Raw genomic sequence first — 19,637 nt, 5'->3', positions numbered from 1 at the left:
CGGAGCTGTTTGGAGGCCTTTGGCTCTGGCCTGGCTGTGACCTGCAAGACGGCCTTTGCATAATAAACCAGCCCTCCTGGCAAGAACAGCACCTTGGACACAGGGTGCCAGCCTCTCTCCCCATCCCTCCCCCCCTTGCCGTCCAGTTTGTGGACTACCAATCCCATCATTTCCAGACAGCATTGGCGTCTGGGGGTGGTTCAGTCCACCTAAAGCAGGGGTTCCCAACCTTTCCTATAACCCACACCCCTAGAACCAGGGGTGAAATCCAGCAGGTTCTGACAGATTCTGGAGAACCGGTAGCGGAAATTTTGAATATTTTTAGGAGAATCGGCAAATACCATCTCTGGCTGGCCCCAGAGTGGGGTGGAAATGGAGATTCTGCAGTATCCTTTCTTTGGGAGGGGGGTGGGAATGGAGATTCTGCAGTATTCTTCCCCTGGAGTGGGAGTGGAGATTTTGCAGTATCCTTCCCCTGGAGTGGGGTGGGAATGGAGATTTTGCAGTATTCTTCCCTTGGAGTGGGGTGGGAACGGAGATTTTGCAGTATCCTTTCCTTGCCACACCCACCAAGCCACGCCCATCCCTATTAAGCCACACCCACAGAACCGGTAGTAAAAAAAATTGGATTTCACCACTGCCTAGAATGCTTCTGAAATATTCTCGCACCTCTTACAAAAGTAAATAATTACATGCATATAATTATGCATATATACTATAATTTTGAAACTTTTAAACCCGGGTTTTGCACTCTCTGGGATATTGTCTCGCACCCCCAGGGGGTGCAAGCACCTCTGGTTGGAACCCCTGACCTAAAGGATTTAGTCCAGGAAAGGATCCTGGAGTTGGGTATGTCTAGTTTAATGAAAGGGACTAGGGGAGACATGATAGGAGTGTTCCAATATCTCAGGGGCTGCTACAATGAGGAGGGGGGTCAACCTATTCTCCAAAGCACCTGAAGGTAGGACAAGAAGCAATGGATGGAAACTAATCAAGGAGAGAAGCAACCTAGAACTAAGGAGAAATTTCCTGATAGAACAATTAATCAGTGGAACAATTTACCTCCAGAAGTTGTAAATGCTCCAACACTGGAAGTTTTAATTGGATAACAATTTGTCTGCAATGGTATAGGGTTTCCTGCCTGAGCAGGGGGTTGGACTAGAAGACCTCCAAGGCAGGGGTGAAATGCTCCCGGTTCGGACCGGATTGCCCGATCCAGTAGCGATGGCGGTGGGTGGTTCAGAGAACCGGTAGGAGAAATCCCTGCCCCCCCCATGCCCAGCCGAACCGCCTGATCATCAGAGGCTTTTTTTTTACTTTTAAAAGCATTTTTTCTACAAGTGCTTTTAAAAGAAAAAAAAAAGCCTCTGATGATCAGGCAACTCAGCTGGGATCATCAGAGCCTTTTAAAAGCATTTTTTTACAACCTCTTCAGCTGAATAGGTTGTAGAAAAAATGCTTTTAAAAGAAAAAAAAAGTTGGCCAAGCCCACCCAGTCACATTATCCCCCCCATCAAGCCACGCCCACAGAACTGGTAGTAACAAATTTTACATTTCACCACTGCTCCAAGGCCCCTTCCTACTCTGGTATTCTGTTCTGTTATTCTAATACATCTCATCTACCATACTTAAAAAAAGGAGATTTGGGTTTAGGGGGAAAACTAGGCAATTTTTCATAGGAAGAATACCCTTTCCCCCATCATGTCACCCTTGGGCTGCCAATTCTAACTAAAACCAGTCCCGAAAAGTTCTTTCTGTTCCATAAAAATCCACATGTGAAACACTTTTGTATGGATGGGTGACCTGCCAAAACATGCGGCCTCAAAGAAGAACCCCTGCTGATGATTCATAATTGCCTATAAAATAAGGTTTCCCATTTATAAACTGAATTATCCACATCTGTGTGTTTTTCAGAAAATGTCAGTAACCAAGTAGAGGTTGGCTGAACGCAGAAACTAATCAAGATTGAGTCTGGTTAAAACTGGGTAAGAGACCACCTGAGATTTGCAAGGCTGTTGACTACTCTTGGAAGTCAAAAATGGCTATGAAGAAAGCCGTAACTATTTTCTGAAAATACCAAGGAAGTAGTTTTTTAAAGAAAACCACAAAATTTTCCAAGAAAACTGGAAAATATTATATTGCGCAGAAAGAAATATAACATCATACAGCATACAGCAAACCTGGTTGAACATAATTTCTCAGTCCCTCTGGAAATCACCATTAATTTGTCTCCTGAACGGAGCAGAATATCACCTGAACTTACATAAATTAATTAGTACTTCAAGGGCCTTATTTAATCCTCAAACTGCCCTCTGAAAGAGACAGGGTATTAAGACATCTATGTTAAGGACAGCTGCAACCATGCAGTCAAATCTCTGCCTTGTTTTTTTAATATGTGAGAGAGGTCTGTAGGGAAAAAGACAAGAACACCCCAGGGGGATTAATCAAAGCATATCAGAAAATTTAACCTTACAGATGGCAGCTGTTGTTCTTTAAAAGGGAAGGAAGAAGTCCATTGGTGAGGTCAAATCAGCTCTCCTCCAGGTCCATAAGAAGCGCGGAGATAGCATACTATTGAAATATAAAATGGACATCTCAACAAATTCATGTGTTTGCCCCATCTCTGCTTCAGTGGGGTAGATTAAGGAAAAGGTCTGAAATCCAAGGTAGTATACATCAAGGATCCCCAACTCCCAGTCCGTGGACCAGCACTGGGCCCCGGCATGCCAGAAACCGGTCCGTGCAAACAAGCGAAGCCTCATCCGCGGGATGTAGGCAGCACATGAAGCCACACCCTCTCCGGTTCATGAAAAAACCTCTCGCCACAGAACCGGTCCATGGTGCCCAAAAGATTGGGGGCCGCTGGTGTACATGATCTTGGTTGGCCTCAAAAGTTAAGCTGGTGTCTTGTTATGGGTAGCTTCTCTTTAGTTCAAACAATTTATTCAGGTTTTTTGTAGGACTTCTTGAGAGGAAAAAAATGTTGAAACATAATATTCAGAAGTATGCCTTCAAATATCCAAAGAAGAACATAACAACAGTACAAAATGTTTTTTATTGTTTCAAACTGTTATATTGTATTGTTCAGTTGCTTTATATTGTTTTAACTGTTTGTAAGCAGCCCAGAGTCATATACAGTATATGAGATGGTTAGCTATATAAATGGAAAGAAATAAAAGGTACCCCAAAAAATAGAATAAAAATCATACACCTTTATTAAAATTACAATTGCTTAAAAGTTGAATTACACCATTATTTAAATAGAGCTCTATTATTTTACATTATACATATAAAAGAATAAAAACTATTGAAATTCTTTAAATTTAAAACAAAATTATAGTTATGTGGCTATATAGATATGTACTGCTTTCACTGTTACTTCTTTTAACTAGGTTTAAGCTGCTTTTTTAGACTAATGGTGTGGTCTGTTTTCTTGCGAGCCTTCAGATTCATCTGAATATGATGACACTTCGTCCGCAATGTTCACCATAGCATTGAAGGTTGTTATGTCGAGATCCTCTGTTTGTGTACATCTGGTCTGACCTGGATGCTGGTCTCTAGAATTGTAGAATGGTGTGGGGAAATAAGTACAGCCAATTTATCACATGATTTAATGTCATTCATATCATCAAACACCTTGCTATGTATCTTACTAGATGACGATTTTAAAAATCACCAGGTATGTGCATGTACGCACACTCTTCTTAGTTGTGCTTACAGCATAGCCCCAAATTGTTAAAAACAGGAAAGTGAGCAAAACCACTTAGGTCCCATTTCTGTATTCCAGTGTTTCTCAATCTTGACAACTTTAAGATGAGTGGACTTCAATTCCCAGAATTCTTCAGTCAGCCTTGTAGCTGGGGAGGGGAGAGGGAGAGGAATTCTTGCTGGTTGGAGAATTCTGGAAGTTGACGTTCACTTATCTTAAAGTTGCAAGGTTGAGAAACACTTCTGTATTCAGAGCTTACTTAGGTTTTTTTTCCTAATCTTTTAAGTTTTATGTTTGTTTATTATTGCAATTTCTGTGCTACTCCAAAAAGACTCCAAAGGGAGGACTAAAAGGTAAAGGTTGCCCTTGCTCATGTTGCTAGTCGTTCCCGACTAGGAGGCTGTGCTCATCTCCGTTTCAAAGCCAAAGAACCAGCACTGTCTGAAGACATCTCCGTGGTCATGTGGCTGGCATGACTAAACACAAAAGGCGCACGGAACACTGTTACCTTCCCACCAAAGGTGGTCCCTATTTTTCTACTTGCATTTTTTACATGCTTTTGAACTGCTAGGTTGGCAGAAGCTGGGACAAGTAACAGGAGCTCACCCCGTTATGCGGTACTAGGGATTTGAACCACTGAAGTGCCAACCTTTTGATCAACAAGCTCAGTGTCTTAGCCACTGAGCCACCGCATCCCTTGGGGACTACAAGAATATAAAAATAACAAATTCCCCAAACCAATTACAACAGTAAATCTTCCTATCCATCTGTTAACACACTAAGGAAAACCAATAACGGGCCCTGCCAAGCTAAAAGCGTTCCAGAAACCAGGTCCAAGCCACTTTCCAAAATACCAACCTACCTGAGCACTATTCCAAAGGGAGATGTGTAGAAACACAAAGATCACACATTTGTGCCATTTCTACACTTGACCTGGCTCCTAAAGACCTAGATCACACACTGTGATACCCCTCAGTTGAGAGCACAGGACCTCAATGCTTAAAACCAGTTACAAGTAGTCCTCAATTTACAACAGTTCATTTAGTGACCATTCGAAGTTAAAACAACACTGAAAAAAGTGACTTATGACTGTTTTTCACACTTAAAACCCTTGCAGCATCAGGTGATCAAAATTCAGGCACTTGACAACTGACTCATGTTTATGGTGGTTGCAGTGTCCCAGGGTCATGTGATCCCCCTTTGTGACCTTCGACAAGCAATGTGGGAGCCAGATCCACTTAACAACTGCGTTAGTATCTTAATAACTGCAGTGATTCACTTAATAACTGTGTCAAGAAAAATAGTAAAATGGGGCAAAACTCGCTTAACAAATATCTCATTTAGCAACAGAACCGTTGGGTTCAATTGTGGTCGTAAGTTGAGGACTACCTACTTATACACTGGAGCTTTGGAACTCCTTGTTGCACTGTGGGGCTGCAAGAAAGCCTCTGAGCTGCAGCACAGTGCAAAGTGTCAGCCACCTGACACCAGTCCAGCTCCCTTCACTGCCTTGCACTCTGCCTAACTGACCTCCGCTGTTCTCTGCTGTTGCTGAGACATGCCTGACCTGACACGACTGTATACAAAGCAGTTGTCAACCCTGAAGCTGACCTGAATGAAGTAATTTTGAGGCTTCAGTGTTGCCACTCTGGAGCTGAGGGATAGGGAGGGGGGAATAGAGATAGCTGGGGTTTTGTAGCCAAAACAAAATACTTTCTCCTGGGAACCAAGGACATTCTCACACCTGGTCAGAGAGAGAGGAGGAGTGATGTTACCAGGCAACCAGACGGCGCCTTGATTGGACCATATGACTGTTTGGGGAAGGGGAAAAACTTACTTTTAATTAGGTGAAAATCGCAGGAACCTTCAGAGTCAGTTTTCACCAGAACTGTGCCAATATGATATATCAAATAAAGCTATTCTTTGAGGAATCTACCTGCTTCGGAGTTTTGTTTGCTATGGGTGTATTACTTGGAACCCTGGCAGCATTTCCTGATCATGCCAGGCCGCCTTCCCAAGGCCACTTGTGCCATTCTTAAAATAGTGCGCACTATTCATTCTCCTAAGTAGTGCACTCCATTCTCGCAATGCTTCAAAAGGCCCTCGGAAAGCTTCAGATCCCCCAAGAATGAGTACGCTATTTGTAGACTGAATTATGACAAGACATTACAGCAAAAAGCTGCAAAGTCAGATGGTCCTCTTCAGAGTCCTAGTGCTTTTACCAGGCTTTCTTTCAAAGTCTTCAATTTGATTTTTATTATCTCATGTTTTCCATTCTAATGGTCTCCAAACCATTAACAGACACAAATCAGACATCATTTGCCCTTAAAAGATATTTCTCTTTCTACAAATCTGGCAGCTGCTCTGACTTTGCTAATGCATTCCTTCCATTTATCTTATGCCACCCAAGATGAGCATTTGGTTTCTCAATTGATCAACCAACATTTGCAACTGCTTCAGTCAAACTGCTCCAAGTCCAGGCAGTCAGCAATGAAGAATTAAAAAGTCAACATAAGACTATGCACCATCATCAAGACTTGCCAAGGGGAAATGGTTTTAAGGCCCTTCAGATAGGTAGGGAATAGCTCATCATGTAATTACAGTATGTGGGGCCTACAAAAAGAGCCTGGAATGGCCCTGATTATTATGTGCCACCTAGCCAGATAAGTTATATGCTGGTGATGTAGTGGTTAGAATCCAGAATTGCAGGCTAACTCGCTGCTCACTGCCAGCAGTTCGATTCTCACCGGCTCGAGGTTGACTCGGCCTTCCATCCATCCGAGGTTGGTAAAATGAGGACCCAGATTGTTGGGGGCAATATGCTGACTCTATAAATCACTTCGAAAGGGCTGTAAAACACTATGAAGCTGTATAATATGTCTAAGTGCTATTGCTATTACTATGCTTAAATCTCAGTCAGTTGTTTATAAGGTCACCTTATTGCTGTTACCCTGTATTTGTACCTCTAGAAATCTGCTAAATCCTTTCTCCATTTCATGAACAATGGCATATCTGACTCTACAATGATATTTACAATATGTAGAAAGTGCTACACAAAAATGTAGTATTTGGGCGAAAAAATACCCCTTCAGAAGGGATACTTGAGGGGTAAACCTACCTCTTTTCTTTGGTACATTCATAGATTCCAAAGGCAGAACACCCAAGAAGAATTAATGAAACCAGTAATGTAATAATAGAGATGGGAAGTAGTATCTTTTCCTCAATTCCTTTTTTCCGATGTCCTTGGCCACTTCTTTCAATCTGATCTAGTCTGTCTGAAACTTAAACATAAAGGAGGTTGGGGAAAATGAAAAAAATGTTATTAAATGAGACAAGTGGACATACTTATGTGTAATTGCATGAAATAATTAACATTCTTTATTTGTACAAAATGTAAACTAATCATGATTACAAAACTAATACTCAAGGCTAGTTTCTTTTCCAAATGCTGATTTCGTGTCTGTAGAAGAGGAGGAGGAGGAGAAGAAAGAATGCAATGTAGAACTAACTACTCAAATACTTATCTTTCTTTGTAGCCTGAAACAGAACAATTCTACTATTTCTTATGTTTTATCTATTATCGTGACTTACAAACCCACTGTGTATATGTACTGTATGTATGTGAGTGCTTGAGTGAAAAAGAAATGGAATAATCTCTCCTATCATATATTGAGTTTGTGTCAGTACACTGCATATGTCTCTTGGTGGGATATAGAAAACTTTGATGGTTTTCAGAATAATTTCTAGATTAGAGATTCTATCTGTGAATGTGTCCAAGTAAAGCTGGGCTTTAATTATGTGAACAGCATACTGGCCCATAATGTGCAAAAACAGACTAGTACTGTTCTTGCTGTTAGCCACATATGCTGCATATGACACAGGTGTGACCAGAACTGAGGTACAGTTGGCTCCAATCCTGCTGCTTTTCTGAAAGGCCTTAAAATTGGTTTTGTGGGTCTGGTGACCACAAATGAAGATGGAGGTGATCAAATGGTTAATTTGACTATGTTGTTGCTGCCATGAGGAGTGGGGAGGATTTATTATGTGATGGATTTGATGAAAAAAAAGTAAAGGTCTGGATGGGGAGGAACTAATTTTGATTCTGCCCTGGGAAGATCGGGTGGCTTTGGGTTTAAGCCCCTCCAGAATTTGGTGATATTTCATTTTTGACTCTGGATGGGGTTGCATTTCCCTGACTGAGCTGATGTGCAATTTGAGTTCCCTCCTGAACTCATGGCTCTCATTCATGGGCCTTTCTGGACTGAGAAGCCATGCTCACAGACATTCATGCCTCGGTTACAAATTATATTGTGTCAACCAAAATGAAATGTATGTATCCCCAGAAAAGTACAATTTGGAAGTAATTTATAAAGCTGGGTCTCCAGCTTTATAAAATGTGTGAATAAATACATTTTTATTGCTCTCAGAGATACTGTTAGGCATATGGATAGGGTTGTGGAAATTATACTGTGTCCTTCCGATGCCTAAAAAAATCTGCTGTGAATGCCAAGAAATTTTAACGATTCTTAATGCTTCATAAACAGTACTGATTTCTGACTGTTCAGCTCAGATTCCTTAGAATTTGATCTCTTTACTAGCAGTAAATATGGGCTTTACAGATTATATAATCTTTGTGGCAAATAATTATACATGTAGTTAGAGTCACATGACACTGAGTTTTAACTATGCTAAATCATGTTCTTACGTGGTATTGGTTGGAAAAACAAGTTTCGAGGAATATCTTGATCATCCCGCAATCCTGTAAGAAATGTAAATAAGCAATCCAATTAAAATACCCAGAACGATGCATGTTTATTTTCTAAAGAAAGTAAATTACCTTTATTTTGGTTTATTTCTGAGTTGGGCAATGCTTCTGTTCCTTCTAGTCATTTTTTTATTTATATCTATGGGAGAACTCAAAAGGCATACTTGTAAGTCACTAACATCTGTGGGTAAAGCTTACATTTTGGGTCCTTTATATTTTTTGGCCAGGTTTAAAATGCAAAAACTTGTAGAACCTCAATGTACATATTGTGCATCTTTTTCCTACAATATATATGTGCACCCAAACACAATTGGCAACTCTGCCACCAAATTTTGGCTGCACAATTTCAGAGACTCCCAGGCCCATAGACAGAAATTGCCCACCCCTGATATCTCTAAGCATGGCCTACATAAGCTGCAGTAGGTACAGTAGTGTAAAACATTCTTCAGGCATCACCCACATTAAGAGTGTAGCTAATTCAAACAAATCATGAGTGACTTATTGAAAACAAACTCAGATATTAAATCTGCATCTTATTCTGCATGGCAGTTTTTCTCAAATGTTACCCAAATGTTACTGTGAAGTATCTTTGCTCCTCCAAAGAAGGCAGTCGAGGTGGGAAAATACTGGTGGAAACGCTAGTAACAAAAGTTGTCATTAGATCTTTAACAAGCATCACTCATCTTAACAAAATTGTACCTTCTATTGGAAGGTCCATGGGCGGCTCATCTGTATTCACCGTAGGATAATGAGGGCCAAATATATCTAAAATTCAAAACAACAAGGTCAGAACAAAAGGAAGATGCTGCATGTAAGTTAGTTGGAAAGAAAGTTAAGCTACAATGTTTGTAATAGGTTTGGTTGGACTTGGATTGGCTTCATTTCCTTCCTTCCTTCCCTCCCTCCCATATTATTCTTCTGCCTTTTTTGAAAGCCAAAGCCTCTTTTATTCCCTGGAAGAGTTAATTACTGTATTTAAAACTTCACAGTTTTAAGACCCATTCTACCAAGAATGTCCCAGTATAGTAGAATCATTAGGACCACTCATATCCTAGTTTTGTCTAGATAAATGGTAGGTTCTTAGCACATGCACCAGGGACTTTTTATTTCAGCCTTGGAAATGAACTTTTATCATAAATGTGAATGATAAACATTTCATCAGCTATACCGCTGTATATAAAGAATTAAATAGAAAAAGATTTTGTGGAAAACCAACAAGAATATCCTTTATTCCGGCTTCTCCATATAGGCTTCCTTAACAGATTCCTATGTCTTTGTAAAACTAAAATCATTGCATGCCCTCTTATCTTTTTTGTTTTGTTTTGTCTTTCTTTAATAAAGCTCTTGTAAAATAAAGACCAGAAAGCTTGCTGAAAATGTGCCTTGCCTTCTCTATTATGATCCCTATGAAATTTAAGAGAACTGAGTCCAAAGCTTGTTCTTATCCATGTTCCAGATTTTAAACTGTAGCCCCCAGCCTGTCACTCAGAAATGTATATACACACACACACACTGTATATCTTGGAACTCCTGAAGGAAGATGAAAAGCTCCAGTGACAGAAAATTGACTGCATTTGCATTTAAGTCTTTGTTTTTTACTATGATTTCTCACTCTGAATGAAAACTGAAAGCTGTGCATAGCCCCGAAGTGGGAAAACAATTCTGTAGTAATTTTCTGATTTTTTTTTAAAAAGGAAGCAATTTAAACCAGCACCTGCAGGCTGAAATGATATAATCCATTCTGAAAGATCAGGACTTTTTCAGTAGGTCATTATATTCTTCTGCATTAAGTATAGTAACTACTTTTTTATTATTCTTATTGACGGATTCAAGGATCCTAACCTAACATTTTAATAATATTATATTGCAGAACATCATATCCCTTAGAAAATCTTACCTTCCGAAGGGTTATCTGTGCTTTGTATCTTTTGGGATTGGTCAACACCAAACAAGTTCACTGACACTGCAAGATAACATCGGTTTCTTTAGTAACCTAGTCTACTTATAGTTTATTTATCAACCCATTTTGATATTTTAAACTTTACGAACTGATACTCAAACTTCATAGACAATATTGCAATATTGCAATATTTGTTACACCCTAGATAGTACATTAATTGTATCAAATTTGATAAAATTGTGATTTGACCCTCTTTGTATTTAAAATTCTAATTGTATTTGTCATTTTTTTCAAATATAGCTGCTAACTATATATATGAATGCCAGTTTCCAATTGTTAAATTATCTAAACTTTTCCATTGTTGACAATTAGATTTAGATTTAGTAACTAGAAGTAAAAATGGATCTAATAGCCCCTTAGTAAATCCTACCTTTTAAACTGGGGTACTCAGTTCGCATCCCTAGCGATTGTTCGATTCCAAGTTCATTCACTGCAAAATAATGTATGTTTCTGTAGTAACCTACTCTACTTATAGCTTACGTATCAACCCACTTGATATTTTAAACTTTTTGAACTGATACTCAAACTTTATAGACTTAGCACACTTGCAATATTCAGAAACCGCTATAAGGAGAGTTTAACATAAAAGCAAGAGAAAACTTGGAGATGGAAGGCTTTACATGCCACTGGTTTCCTCATGGACAGCCAATGTAAAGATTTAAGATGGATAAGAATTATGAATTTGAAAAGGGTAAAATTGAATTTGATTTAGAGCTCTGTACAATATTATTGCTAAGAAGTTACAAACTTTACTGGAAAATGGAAACAGGACAAGTTAAGGACTGCATGATAAAATAGGCAAAATATTTGGGATATATATAACTGGACCAATGGGAGAGTATATGGAAGAAAGGGTTAACACTTATATTGAATTATAATTTTAAAAGGATTTTTTATAAAATGATATATTGTTGGTATATGGCACCAGAAAAATTGTCAAAAATGTGTATAGGAATTTCAAAAATTTGTTGGAAATAGTCAAACTGATGCATATTTTTTCATCTTTGATGGACATGCAACAAAGCTATATATCTTATAAAGCCAGAATTCTTTCATTTGATTATCATTCTGCTTATTAGTTACCAGTCTTCTTGTTCTTATTCACAGACTCAAGGGCATAACTTAATATAATGTAATAAGATTACACTATAGAACAGTGTGTATTAAGTATCAAATTAATAAACACTGGATCAATGCTCATATTAAGCAACCTCACCAGAACTTTCTCTCTAGTGTCAAATTCTAATCTTTTTTTCCCATTGATTTAAAATAGCTCTAGAGCTTTCCAAAAATTAAAAAAACTCATCAGCCATAGGGAATATCTTGATGTCGACAGGAAGGCCATCATTATTTTCAAAAACCATTGTAACTTTGGCATTACATCTACCTACCCTGTTACAATGGTTTTTGTTGTAATGGCTTGTGGATCTGATAGCCCCTTAGTAAATCTTACCCTTTAAAATGGGGTACTCGGTTTGTGTCTCTGGGGGTTGTTTGATGCCAAGCTCATCCACTGCAAGATAACGTATGTTTCTTTAGTATGCCTATAGCTTATTTAATAAAATACAACAAAGAGAAAAATATAAAACAATGGCAAATAGGGGAAAAAAGGGAAAAGAAAAACAAACATAGAGTAACAAGAAAATGTATATATAAGGTCTTCTCATTCTCTCTCTCTGTGTGTGTGCGTGTGTTTGTATATATATGTACTGTATGTGTTGTGTGTATGTATGAAATTCTACATAACAGTTTCAACAAAAGGTTGTTGACCACATGATATTGTAATACTCCTTGTACTGTATAAACTATGTCTTTTAAACAGCTCAGTCATATATTGAAATAACATCAGGTCCTCAATCAGTTGAAGAATAGCGGGCCAACAGAGGAACAATATTTCTTAGGCCCAGTACCCAACTTCTGGCTTATTTCTTTCCTCTCTAAGAGTTACCTGCAGTTTTTTTAAAAAAACCCAAAACCACAAGTATCTCTTCTATTTAGAGAAGAAGATTTGAGAAATTGGTCTTTTGCTCTCTGCTACAAGAAGTATTGTATCTCTCCTTCAGGAAGTTGTTGGCTAGAGAAATCTAAGAAAATGAGATTGAAAATGTCAACTTCTGAATCCTGCTAAGGGAAGTCCATCCCAAATAGTAAAAACTATTATTTAAATGGTTGATAGGGAACTTGATGATTAAATGTATCTTTTATGTACACTGAGAGCATATGCACCAAAGACAAATTCCTTGTGTGTCCAATCACACTTGGCCAATAAAGAATTCGATCTATCTAAAAAAACAAATAGGTCATGCAATGAAAGAACAACTGTAGCATCAATCAACTTACAATAATCCCGCAAGATCTTCAAGCTTTGTTTTAGCTTCTGGGTATCCTTAGTTTCCTTTAATGCTGAATTCCTTAATGGAATTGCTAAAGAAAAGAAGGAAGGAAGGAAGGAAGGAAAGCGAATTCACCAAAACTTTACACTAAAAGATAGCTGAGCAAGAACAATGGAAGATATAATCATTTAATGTTTTGTATCATTGTTTTTATGATATTTGTAAGCCACTCAGAGTCACTTGACAATGAGATGGGTGGCATATAAATGTATTAAATAAATACATATAAATGTACTGATTGATGAATAGTCTAGGATTAGAGTATAAATGAATAGCAACACTGGAGGATGCTAAGCCCTGTGCTCAGCTAAACAGTGTGGCAGGTCCAATCCAAGATTCAAATTATGCTTGCTGTAGTTTTGAGTAGTTCTTCTTAGGAAAGTAAGTGGCCGTCAATCTTGCTTGGAAGAAGGTTTTTTGTGCATGTGTGAACTCTTTTGTGATCAAGTCCTACTTCAATGAGGCTAAAAAGCCAGGGCTGTCAAACAGCAAAATCGTGGGAAAATATAAAATGTCTTCCTGAAATGTATATTTCAAAAATACAAATTTTAGCCATTGTATAGCCATGGCTAAAGTGCTGAACTAGAATAAGGGAAACCTAGTTTGAAATCTGCCCTGAGCCATGGAAGCTTATTCATTTGAGGCCATTAACTTATTCTCAGTTCAACCAACCCAAATATTATTACAGGGGGAAAAATGCAAAATGGAAAACATATACCATTATAAGATTTTTGAGGGAAAATCACATTATAAATCTAGCAAATAAAAATTATTATTTTAGAATAAATTTATATCCTAACGAAGACAGATAGATTTCATAGACCTGTACCTTTAGCAACTGCTCCTAGACATATTAGAAAATATAAAAATATGTGAAATGAGGGATCCATGGTTAATACCAAAAGTACCCAACTTCACAAGAAACTGAGTGAGTTTTACTGTATTTCCCCTCCCCGCCAGCCTTTTGTGTCACTTTCTATGACATCACTATGGTTCCAGAGTCACAATGAACCAGCTGGAGAGGAATGAAAATCTGGTCATTTGTTCACCTAATTTTAAAGATTATTAATTTTTTTGGTTATCAATGGACCTACTTTTAAAACACCAAGTTAACATGGCTTGGCTCCTTAAACGGTGTGTGTAAATACCTAACTACTGGTATGTAATATACAAGATTTAGTTCTGAAAGAGTGATTTGTATCAGCAACATAATCAGGAGATATTTTAAGATTTGTGTTTTCAGTATTCTTATTTGCTTACATTGTCAAAATTGACTACCATAATGATGCCATTGCTACCTCTATTTTGTTTTCTAGCCAAAGATTGGTTTATGGGGCTACACAAAATTCTTCCAATTTGGTTGGGGATTGTATACATTTTTCTGATACTAGAGCAAGACATAGATTACTATATTTGGTAACTCTAAAACCAACTCAGGATTTCAGGTGGGTCTGAAGATTTAATTACAAAGGCATACTATTTTTTAATTAAACCTGAGAAATAATCCTTTCTCATTTGTCATATTATTATGGTTTGATAACAAATGTTTGATACTCCAAAATAAAAAATGAAAACTAATAACATTTCCAAGATTTCCAGAACTGAAGAGAGAGAAAAGATGGGGAGAGGGGAACTATTTAAAAAGATGGTAATAAAAACTTAGATAATGTGGAAGGTGACTCCATTGTAATTCGTGGGTCATTATTTGTAATATTTTTAATACCACAAGTATTTTTTCTTTATTATGTGTATTATACTGCCTAGATAACATGACACCCAGGGGGAGGGCCTTCTCTGTGGGAGCCCCAACCCTGTGGAATGAACTGCCCCCGGAAATACGTAAGATCTCCGACCTCCGGGTGTTCCGCTGCGCACTGAAGACCCTGTTGTTCCGCCAGGCAGGGCTGTCAATATAATAATTTTAAATTGGGGTATTTTAATTTTTGGGGTTTTAAATCGCCCAAATTGTTGTGTCTTGTGTTTTTAAATTGGCTGTACACCGCCCTGAGTCCTTCGGGAGAAGGGTGGTATAGAAATAAAATTATTATTATTATTATTATTATAAATGCTGGATTTAAAACTTGCTTTTAAAATCTTCCATAGTTTTAATTTTCCTGTTTTTAAATAATATTATTGGACATATTTACATAACTTCAAGAACATATTGGAATGAAAACGATTTCAATATTACACTGTGAACTCAAGTGTTAGAATTTGCCACTCGAGGTTCAGAAGAGTTATTGATGCTAACTATGGTAGGCATTTTGGGCAGAAATTTTTATTTGGGTACTTAAGAGAAATTGACATTTTGGGGTAATTCCTATTTAAAAGTGGCTAGTTAATTTTTCTTTTGAACAAAAGGCTGAAATGGAATTATTTCTGCAAATATTTAAAGAGGTCATTAAAAATTAAAATACATTGTTAAAATTATTCAAGTTCTATTCCATATGTTCCTCAGATATTGCCAGTTTATTTTACTAAACAACCTGGAGTTCCAACATCACATTAAAATTAAGGAACATCTTGAAGTGTCCAGCATCCCAGTTTGATTATAATGCAAATAATTCTATTTGTAATTTCCCAATCAGAAGGATTAGAAGTTATGCACAATATCTGTAGAAATCTGAAAAATAATTTGCATCATATCAAGGGTTTTTACTTTATCTGACGATACCAAAACATCTCTTTCATGTTTTATCAGTATAGGCAGCTGTGAAATCCCCCCCCCCCCCGGTTCTATCCAGCTCGCCAAACCGGTAGTGCTGGCGGTGGGAGGCTCTGCCCACCCACCAGGACATCATTACGTCCCGTTTTTTAACCATCTGCGCATGCACAGAAGGTTCTGCGCATGCGCAGAAGAGGCACTCCTGCGGGTAATATGTGTGTGTTCCCACGCGGGAGCGCACCCAAACTGATAGCAAAGGTAAGTAGATTTCACCGCTGAATATAGGGTTCTAACATGTTAACTAAAAGTCTAAATATTATCTCATGGTTGACAGCTTTTCAGAAAAAGATTGGGCTGGATGAATTACTGAGAGAACTACTTTCTGCAATTTTTTGTAAAAAAAAATATTAAGATGTTAACATCTCATGTGTGGCATAGTATACATAGACATGCAAAAATTCAATAATAGCCTATAGTGTGCTAGGCAAAAATGAAAATGCTATCCACATGCATTTATGCATTTATACTCAATGGCCAAGACTCAAAATTCTTCACTTGAAGTATAAAATAATTGTTATACAACACATGAAATTTGGTTAATATTTTGTAAACCGGTCATTTTTATAATAAGCTCAATACTATTCCAATTAAGGTATTTTCCCTGAAAATGGTCAGCTGAAGCCCTTCAAGATTTTAAAGGCAGCTGAAAACATGTTATAATCCACAATGTAACAAGATAGAGAAGATACATACACAAACAATGCTCAAATGGCCTATTCTGATTTGTATATTTCCTGATGTAGTTGCTAATTGCAAGAATGCCTTACACCTCCAGAAATAATTGCTTAGAACTTATTTTCATTACCAAACCTACATCTAGAGTGCATATTAATACACTGCATACAACTCCTAGTTGATGTGATGCAAGCAAATATACAGGTATTCAACTTACGACCACAACTGAATGCAAAATTTCTGTTGCTAAGTGAGACATTTGTTAATTGAGTTTTGCCCCATTTTACGATCTTTCTTGCCACAATTGTTAAGTGAATCACTGTACTTGTTAAGTAATTAACACAGTTGTTAAGTCAATCTGGCTTCTCTATTGATTTTGCAAAACGTGATCACATGACTCCAGGACACTGCAGTTATCATAAATACGAGTCAGTTGACAAGTATCTGGATTTTGATCATATGACCATGGGGATTGCACAATGGTCGTCAGTGTAACAAACAGTCATAAGTCACTTTTCTCAGTGCCGCTGTAACTTGGAATAGTTACTAAATGAACTATTGTAAATCGAGGATTACCTGTATATGTAAGCTAGCCTTAGATCAGAGATGCTAAGTGTCGATATGGATGGGGAAAAAGTGGGCAATGGTTATGCAAAGTGACTACAGTGTACTCAGTGACTGCTTATTAATGAAGGTGTAGACTTAATTATAAATGAAATAACTAATAGGTACACCAAAAAGGAGAAACTGATATTACTTAGGTTGTTGTATATGCGTACAAAACTGGGAACTCAAAGGTCTTATGTTACTTTCCAGTGGATTCTGAAATTGCCAGAACCAGAGATGAATTCTGAGGGAAAACTTACAACATTGTAAATGAATGTGATCCAGGAGGAAAAAAAATATCCTGCTGTATGGCACAAATGGATGGATGGGAATATGAAAACAGCACAGGAAAATGACTGAACCACTCAGTGACTGAAGAATGAGCGAAAATAGTGATATCTGTTTTAAAAAGGATATTTGTTTCCAATATGGTTTGTGCATAAGTCTGTTAGAATGAAATTCTGGCTTCAGACCCAGTCTGGATCATCTAAGAATCACACAGGTCGAGTTGCTTGAAGCAGAGATGAAGCTAATTTCAATAACATAACAGATAATCTCAACAACTGAAGATAGGCTACAAAATAGAGTTAGTTACCTTTATACATTTTCTTTATACCTTTCCTTGTAATCATTGTTCCATTATTACAAATACTTTGTTTTAAGTGAATTATATTAAATGTGAGATTATTATTTTTTCTATGAAGACAGTTCACTTTTGATTAACACATTTGTCATATGCTTCCTGATGACATAAATCTATAGTATACTTGAAAAGGACCAAAATACAATTCTTAGCTCTGCATTTATACACGCACCATCCGCTATTATCTGGCAATGCTGGCAGAAAACATTTATTCACAAAAAGCATCATGCTTTCTCATAAATATGCTGCTTTGTGTACTTCCATTCTGCTTCCAGAAAGTGAGGAAGCTGAGGAACTCATTATGACATCACTCAGTTGTATTCATTGCATTGCCTGTACTATTTCCACCACTTTGTTGATCTGATATAAATATATTTATTTATACATGTAAATGTTTAATTATTTTGTTGACTTGTAGAATTCTGCTCAGAGTCTAATAAAAAAAAAAAAAACCAATCTACTTATTTTGGCATATAGGGTCATATCTGTATTTTAAATACAGGGTCATATCTGTATTTTAAAATAGGGTCATATCTGTATTTTAAAATAAAATTTCAAATGTTAATGTTGACAAGCTGGTGCAGTGTGTTCTCAATTTCAGCAACTTTAAGATGTGTGAATTTCAACTCCTAGAATTCCCCCTTGAGAAATATTGTGTTGGTGGAACCAGAATGAAACCGAAGTAATTTATTTTGAATTAAAATTAAAACATTAAAGAATTAATCCAACAAGCCATGACTCTCCATATATTTCATATATGTTTATGCTAACATCTCTGCTTTACAAAGGAAAACTCAAAAGCAAAACAAATAAAAACTTATTATAATTAAAAACAGCTTTCTGAAATGAAGTCCATATGGACATAGTGCTTATTTTAAGATGAACTTACAATTCTTAAGATGTAATTTTCTTAATATTTGCACAACCTTATTGCACAAGATATTTTTATAAAAAGGAAAGTCGTTCTTTAACAGGTGCTTGTTATAGTTTACAAAAGTAAAATTTCCAACTATTAGGACTGTTAACACAAAACGGGTTACAACCTGAAAAATACAGATAGTCTTCGACTTACAGCAGTTCACTTAGTGACCGTTCAAAGTTACAAAGGCACTGAAAAAAGTGACTTATGACCATTTTTCAGTCACTACCTTTGTAGCATCCCCAATGATCATGTGACCAAAATTCAGGGGCTTGGCAACTGGTTCATGCTCATGACGGTTGCAACCTTTTGACAAGCAAAGTCAATGGGGAAACCAGATTCACCTAACAACCATGTTACTATTTTAGCGGCTGCAGTGATTCACTTAACAACGGTGGCAAGAAAGATCGTAAGATGGGGCAAAACTCACTTAGCAGTTGTCTCACTTAACCACATAAATTTTGGGCTCAATTATAGTAAGGCAAGGACTACCTGTAAGGTTCTGTTTAAAAGATTTCCTGGAGTAACTTTCGTAACTTATGATCTTGGACTCCAGGACACTGCTACCGTCATAAGCACGAAACAGTTGTCAAGTGCCTTAATTTTGGTCACATAATCATGGTAAATAATAATAATAATGAGGAGGAGGAGGAGGAGGAGGAGGAGGAGGAGAAGAAGGAGAAGAAGAAGAAGAAGAAGAAGAAGAAGCAGCAGCAGCAGCAGCAGAGCAGCAGCAGCAGCAGCTTATTGGTTAAGAATATATAAGGCTGCCCACAAAAAGTACAGCTTCATCTAGTCCAGGGCTCCATATTCCCTCCTTGCAAAAGTAACAGTTTCTGGTGTCATTGCCGCTTTAAATCCAAACGGAGGGCGGGGCCTGAGAAATTAAGCGGACTATTTTAATATCTTGGGGCCCCGCCCTCCGTTTGGGTTCTTTCCCACCAATCGTGTTGCTGCGTGAAAGGGAGCATAGGAGCCCGTCAAGTTGTTTTTCTCTCGTGGGTGGCCTTTCCCAAATGCCTGATTCATTCGATTTCTTGACGAAGCAAAAAAAAAAAAAATCAGGCAATATGCCGAACAGCCCTGAGTTGAACTCCTGCGCGGAACAGAATGAAAGGACCCCCGCGCCAAATTCAAGTAGAGGAAGCTGAAAAGGCGCTGGAGCGGTTGCGGTCGAGTCGGTTGGAAGGGAAGGCAGCCCTGCCTGGCGGTGAGGACTTCTGCCCTATGGGGGAATCGGAG

Source organism: Pituophis catenifer, unplaced genomic scaffold (genome assembly GCF_029215685.1).
Source record: "Pituophis catenifer annectens isolate HBS135680 unplaced genomic scaffold, rPitCat1.0.hap2 SCAF_2, whole genome shotgun sequence".
Classification (NCBI taxonomy): Eukaryota; Metazoa; Chordata; class Lepidosauria; order Squamata; family Colubridae; genus Pituophis; species Pituophis catenifer.
Note: the sequence above shows the minus strand (reverse complement) of the source record.